Genomic DNA, 7,676 nt, shown 5'->3' on the forward strand with positions numbered 1-7,676 from the left:
CCTTCAGCTGCTGGTGGATGGAGTTGAGACCAGATGGCACATTTCAACTCAACATCACGTTGTTCTTTTTTTCCTCTTTTTGTTCATCTTAAAAACTTTATTCGTCTGCGGAGCGGACAATGTATAACATACGATGCTGACGCTCCCGCTGACAGTGAACCTCTCTCTCCTGCACGTGATCCACTCGCTGTAATGGACTCTCGCCCAGCAGCTTGGACTAAATAGTGAATATTGTGCTTGTGATGAACTGCAGCGATCGATCAGCAGACGATGCGTTCACTTCCTTTAATGACTCCGGGAGACATTTATTAAAGCGAGCAGGCAGGAAATCGATCCTAACAGGACTGCAACCACATTACCGTGTGTGTGTGTGTGTGTGTGTACTGACCGCTTCAATGGACACAGATCTGAAGTGTTACATTATCTAATGCTGCATTCAATGTCAAATAAAAAAAGGAGATTTCTGATTGCTTTTCATGAAAACAAAACTATAAAACTGAATAACAAAAATCATCAAACATCAAATAAATATTTTTCATCAGCACCAGTATGACTTTTTCTTCATAGCTGTATTTCCTTTTCAAATCTGACATCTGTATTTATTTGGCCAAAATCTTTTTATATTTCAGAACTCTTTTCACATTTTTTTTTTTTTTAATTTTTGGACTTTCTTGGGGGATTCTTTTACAGATTTAAAAAAAAAACAGATTTTTTCACTTTTTTGAAACTTTTTTCATGTTTTTAAAAGTATTTTGTTTGAACATTTTCACATTTAAAAAAACAATTGGGGGCCTTTTTGAAAAAGATTTGGAAAACGTTTCACATTATTTTATTTTCAGATATTTCATATATTTTTCCACTTTCCAAAAAGTTTTTTGGGGATATTTCTCAAATTTTGTAACAAAACAAAACAAATATGCTAAATATGTCCGAGCCACACCAAAATGTCCATCAGAACATGAAAGCTCAATAGTCCCACGTCTCCTGAACACAGCAACAATGAAAGCAGAACATGCCAGAACACAAGCTGTGTGTGTGTGTGTGTGTGTGTGTGTGTGTGTGTGTGTGTGTGTGTGTGTGTGTGTCTGCAGTAAACACTTATCTCTTATTAACACCACATCTCTAAAATATGAAACTCGGCCGGCAGCGGACGATCCGTCGTCGAACAGCATCAGGCTGCAGGGGAAATATTTAACACACACTCTCACAACACACGTTACTAGTGTGTGTGTGTGTGTGTGGGCCAGAGGAGGGTAATATCTGCTGACTGATGGCAGTGACGACAGAAAGGACCTGAAGCAACCATCAGTTATCCAACTGTAAACACACACACAGAGAGAGAGAGAGGGGTGTGTGTGTGTGTGTGTTCATGAGAGAGAGAAAGCTTGTTGTGGTGTGTTTATGGTCATTTAAAAAATAAGAGAAAACAGAGCTCCTCAGCCAGGAAGTAGATGATAAAACCAGAACTTTATCATCTACTTCCTGTCTTCATCAGCTACTTCCTGTCTTCATCAGCTACTTCCCGTCTTCATCAGCTAGTTCCTGTCTTCATCAGCAACTTCCTGTCTTCATCCTCTACTTCCTGTCTTCATCCTCTACTTCCTGTCTTCATCAGCTACTTCCCATCTTCATCCTCTACTTCCTGTCTTCATCCTCTACTTTCTGTCTTCATCAGCTACTTCCTGTCTTCATCCTCTACTTCCCCTCTTCATCATCTACTTCCTGTCTTCATCCTCTACTTCCTGTCTTCATCCTCTACTTCCCGTCTTCATCATCTACTTCCTGTCTTCCTCACCTACTTCCTGTAGTCCGACAACATAAAAAGTACCCAGACCAACTACAGTAAACCGTGTGTCTGTGTGGACTAATACACAGTCCAGGTGATGAGAGAGTACTTGAAGTAGTCCTGATGTCTCTCTCTTGTCTCCGGGGACGGATATGTTTCTCCCATGCTGTCTCAGCCTTTCAGCCTAAACTGGATTTGTTCGTCTTCTTGAGTCACCAGAGACACTCGATCGCTGCTCTCTGTGTGCGTTGTGTGTTTGGAGGAAATCGGATTGCCGTTATGGATTTTTTTTTTCTCAAATCGCTCTTGAGGTTTTCAGGAAAATATGTCAACTTGTGTTTTTGCACTTCTGTGGTCGCCCACACACACACACACACACACACACACACACACACACACACACACACACACACACACACACACTGTTTTGACCTCTGAAGACGGATACAAATCAGATGCCTGATGTTCAAACACAAGTATGACACCCAAGTACAAATTAGAGGTACTTGTACTCAGGTTGTGAGAAATGAAATGTAATGATTTGAAAACAGTGAACATGAATTACAAAAAATGTTTTCATGTTAGAACTAATTAGTATTACAAATTATGTTAGCTTTAGACGACAAAACCGACGTTAGCTTTAGACAACAAACTAACATTAGCCTAAGACGACAAAACCAACGTAGAAGAAGAAGAAGAATGTGGACGGATGTAAAGTGAGACGTAACGTGAGAGACAGAGGTGTGAGTTAATGTGTCCATCTCCCTGAGAGAGAATGTGTGTGTGTGTGTGTGTGTGTGTGTGTGTGTGTGTGTAAGGCGATTACAGATCTGGAAGCTTTGGTTACATCCTCCTCTCTCATCCCGCCGCCCCGCCCGACCAAGCGGCGGTGGGTTTGATGGTTTTAGTGCCTCACCGCTCGATGCAAATCTCATCATCAGTTCTCAGACACGAAGCGACAAACAGAAACTGGAGAGAGAGAGAGAGAGAGAGAGAGAGAGAGACGGCTCCTTCAAGAAAAGGGAAAAGGAAACCAGAGGCTGAAAATATGGATTCGGGTTTCAGCCGTTTGGAAAATATCCTCAATTTGATCAAAAATTTATAATGTGACTTTCAGAGCAGCTCTGGTTTCCTGGAAGCTGCTGCTGCACATTACACCGCTGCTTTAATGTGGTTAACGCACTTAAACGCACCACGTTCTCCCTCTCCCAGTGTGTGTGTGTGTGTGTGTGTGTGTTAACATCAATCTGTGTGTGACAAAAAATGTTAAACAAAATTTAAAGAAATTCATAAATTGCTGTGAAACAAGTAAAAGTCTTCACATTAACAGATTGAGAGAAATTTCAACAATTAGCAGCAGCTGTTAATTTTAGCTTAGCTTAGCTTAGCATAAAGCCACCTCTGCTCTCAAAAATGACGTTCCCATAAAACTTAACTTTCAACTTTATTTTTGTCTTCTTTGAAAAATATTGTTTGGCTTTAAAATGAAATGAAACCAAAACAACACAACCTGATTTGGTTCTAACGGGACACTGACTCGGGTCTCCGAGGTGAAAGTCCTGTGTTGAACCCGTCCACCACTCAGACCTGCTCCCTATGTGGACCTCCAGGACTCATTTCTCCACTGGTTTCTATGGAAACAGCATTGACATCAGAGTTTAGTTGTGTGGGAACATAATTACAGGAGAGTGAACTAAAGCTCGTTTAGTTTTGAAAAACAATGAATCTCATTTATTTCATTCGTACGAAAAGAAACAACAAAAGTGTCAAACGGACGATTTTCTGTTCCTATTCGGATCATCTTCCTTCTCCACCATCTTTCTTCTTCTCCTCCCCTCCACCATCTTCCTCCACCGTCCTTCTCCTCCGTCTTCTTTTCTCCTCCGTCTTCCTTCTCTTCCACCTCCCTTCTCCTCCATCTTCCTCCTCCATCTTCCTTCTCCTCCATCTTCCTTCTACTCCATCTTCCTTCTCCTCCATCTTCTTTCTTCTCAGTCTTCCTTCTCCTCTATCTTCCCTCTCCTCCTCCATCTTCCCTCTCCTCCTCCCTCCTCCCCCCTCCATGTTTATGTTTCCCTCCCTATCGAGTTGTTCTTCTGCTCGTATCAATATTGTTTCTCTCTCTACGAATCAATAAGCAGGAATAAAAAAACTTTACCAACCCAATCAATTACACCCACTTCATTTTAATAACTGGACTCTTCGTCGCCACGACAACAGCCCGATGGTCCTGCCTCCCCCTGGGACACTCCCCCCCCCCCCCCCCCCACTGCATTAAGTCCAGAATTGTTAACGAGGTATCGGATTCTGTGATGATGGACGTTACAATGAGAAAAATCAGAGGCCGGATCGGTTTACGTCTAAAACGACAGGATGGGATCAATAACAATATTTTCGCTGGAAAACAGCAGCCTCTTCCCCTCCATAAGCATCCCCCCCACTTTAAAAGCTCCCCCCACATTCATTTTTAATGGGGGGGGGGGGGCAGGCCGCGCGGTTAGCGGCGGCGGCGGAAGGCTAATACGCTGACAGCTGCCAGGTCGAAGACGCTGTTTGGGGGGAGGGGTCAGTGTCAGCGGCTAATTGGTTCCTTGGCTGTGACACTCGATCCGGCTGATCCAATCAGATGAGTCTGAGACAGGATGGAGACGGAGGTTCTTTTTTACAGAAACGCCTCGTAATGTGATGAAAACCTCAGAAACCGCCGGAATCACATACTCAATATCACGGTCGTAACGTTAACGCCGTTTCCACATACAAACGCAGAATCAGCGTCCTCTTAAAGGGAAACCACAGAATTTAAGTTTTACCATTATTCACATTATTCTGTTATATTCATGTGAATCTTCACACAACTGGATTCATTCAAGATTCTCTACAACACATAATAATGTTGTCATTTTCTCCCAAAACCATTTGTTACTGAATGGAACGTGAATGCATCACAATGTAACTCAATGTAACCTCCGTTAACGTTAGCTCCGTTAGCACCGTTAGTTATTTTAGCTCTGTTAGCTCGCTTAATTACGTTAGTTCTGTTAGCTCCGTTAGTTCCGTTAGCTCTGTTAGTTCCATTAGCTCTGTTAGCTCCGTTGGTTCTGTTAGCTCTGTTAGTTCCATTAGCTCTGTTAGGTCCGTTGGTTCTGTTAGCGCCGTTGGTTCTGTTAGCTCCATTAGCTCCGTTAGCTCCGTTAGCTCTGTTAGTTCCGTTAGCTCCGTTAGCTCTGTTAGTTCCGTTAGCTCCGTTACTTCCGTTAGCAGGACTGAGCTCCCCGTTAGCACCAGAATCTCGGCCCGATAACGATGGGCGGCCGATCAGAGGTGGCGTTGCTGAAATACTACGCGGACCCGGACTGCATGGGGGGGGGGGGGGGGGTATCACAACAGGTTCAGAGAACAGCAGAATCTTCCTCTGGAGGCCTCGAAGTGTGAAAAACAAGATTGTGTCCAAAAGCAGCGTTTATATAAAAACGATATAAACAGTTTGTTGACGTCTGTGAATGCTCTACTTCCTGTCCAGAGTCCGGCGTTGATGGCGTTGAAGCGGCGAGGCGTGAAAACACGGTGTGGCTTGGATCAAAGACTCAGGGAGACCCTTGAGTCTGTCAGCCACTCGACCCCCGAACTCAAGTGCTGATGAAGAGGGGTCACGCAGCTGGGTTTAACCTCCGCGGGGTCAACGGGGGGATTAACCCTCTGGAAGCGGCGGTGACATCACAACTTCCTGTCGGTCAGCTGACCCAACATGAGCGGAGGAGTGAGGCGGGACAACAGAAGCTGTGACCTGAAGACTCGCTCGCTTTTACCTCAAAGAGATTAAAACGACGGAGCTCAAATTTACTAAAGTCAACGAAACTAACAACTTATATTAGACCAAACTAAACTTAATTAACCTGAATTAACTCAATTAGACAAATCTACAATTAAACTCAACTCCGAACTTAATTCAACAAAGTGAAGAGCAACATGAACACAACTCATGTCAACTCAACTAAACTAAGTTTGAATAAATAAAACACACCAAAATAAACAAAACTACACTAATATTATTACTATATTTAGATAAATTGAACTGAAGTAAAATTAAAACTAATTTCAAACCAAACTGAACTTAACTCAAAATAAAAAAAAATAAAATAAAAAAAATTAAACTAAATTAAACAAACTGAGCTTAAACTAAACCGCAACCAAAATAAACTCAAACTCATCTAAAGTGAAGTGAAATGATTGACTGATTCAGTCATTATTATTATAATTATTATTAATAATAATAATAATAATAATAATAATAATAATAATGATTCATATAATAATAATTTAATAATACTATGATAATAATTACTAGAATATTGGAGTTGATTGACAGGTGGAGTCATTATTATTGTAATTAATATATAATAATAATACTCATAATATTAATAATATTATGATTCTATTAATTATATTAATAATTAGTATTATTTATATTAAATTGATTTATTAAATTATTAAACATAATAATTAATATAATACTAATTATATTGATTATATTGATGATAATAATAATAATAATAATAATAATAATAATAATAATAATAGATGAGATATAAAATCCAGAAATAAACTGTGTGAATATTTGAGAAAGAAACAGAATCTACAAATTAAATCAGTTTCCTTCAGCTAAATGTTCTCTCATTACTCTCCTCCTCCCCTCCTCCTCCTCCTCCTCCTCCTCCTCCTCCTCCTCCTCCTCTCTCTCATAACTGCATCAGTTTATTTTTCTCTCCAGTATTTGATCTGTTTTTCCTCCATAAAGTGTCTCATTAAAATTAATCACAGGCTGCATTATATCGCTACCTGCGGTGAAAAGTGACAGATTTGCCGATTGCTGCCGTTCGGTGAAGGAGGCCGTGAGTGTGTGTGTGTGTGTGTGTGTGTGAAATGTTGGCAGGGAAGAAGTCAAAATGGCGTCGGGATCATCAGCTCCGTTTGCTTTCAGGCCGACTCATAAAAACAAGTTTCCCAGAATTATTTATAACATGTTTATTAACTTCTTCGTCCATTAAACATTTTTAGAGTTTAAACTAAAAAAATGTTGATGTCTGTTTTGTTGCCTGAACATCGGAGGTTTTAGACTCGGTGGTTTTAGACTTAGTGGTTTTAGACTCTGAGGTTTTAGACTCTGTGGTTTTAGACTCTGAGGTTTTAGACTCGGTGGTTTCAAACTCTGAGGTTTTAGACCCGATGGTTTTAGACTCTGAGGTTTTAGACGCGATGGTTTTAGACTCTGAGGTTTTAGACTCTGAGGTTTTAGACCCGATGGTTTTAGACTCTGAGGTTTTAGACTCTGAGGTTTTAGACTCGGTGGTTTTAGACTCTGAGGTTTTAGACTCTGAGGTTTTAGACTCGGTGGTTTTAGACTCTGAGGTTTTAGACTCTGAGGTTTTAGACTCGGTGGTTTTAGACTCTGAGGTTTTAGACTCGGTGGTTTTAGACTCGGACCCGGCGGTTCAAGACCCAGCGGTTCGAATCCCGGTGGTTCAAGACCCGGCGATTCGAGTCTCGGTGGTTCATACCCCGGCGGTGGGCCCTCCGCACTGACAGAAGAAAGGGAGAGGAGGCGGCGGCTTAGCGTCGGGAGGAAGTGACTGTTTAACCTCGGCCGACCTACTGACGAAGATTAAAGGAAGATTCCACCGTTTTTCCTGACCTGCTGTGATGCTCTTAACCCCCTACACACACACACACACACACCACACACACACACACATACACACACACCCACACCTGCTGAGTATGTGGGCTTCCTGTGTGTGTGTGTGTGTGTGTGTGTGTGTGTGTGTGTGAGAGTCCTGCCGTGCCACTGACCTGCTGATTGTCCGCTCCACTAATTAGCAGCTTTGTCTCGTCA

This window comes from Eutrigla gurnardus, assembly GCF_963514095.1.
Source record: "Eutrigla gurnardus genome assembly, chromosome: 7".
Taxonomy (NCBI): Eukaryota; Metazoa; Chordata; class Actinopteri; order Perciformes; family Triglidae; genus Eutrigla; species Eutrigla gurnardus.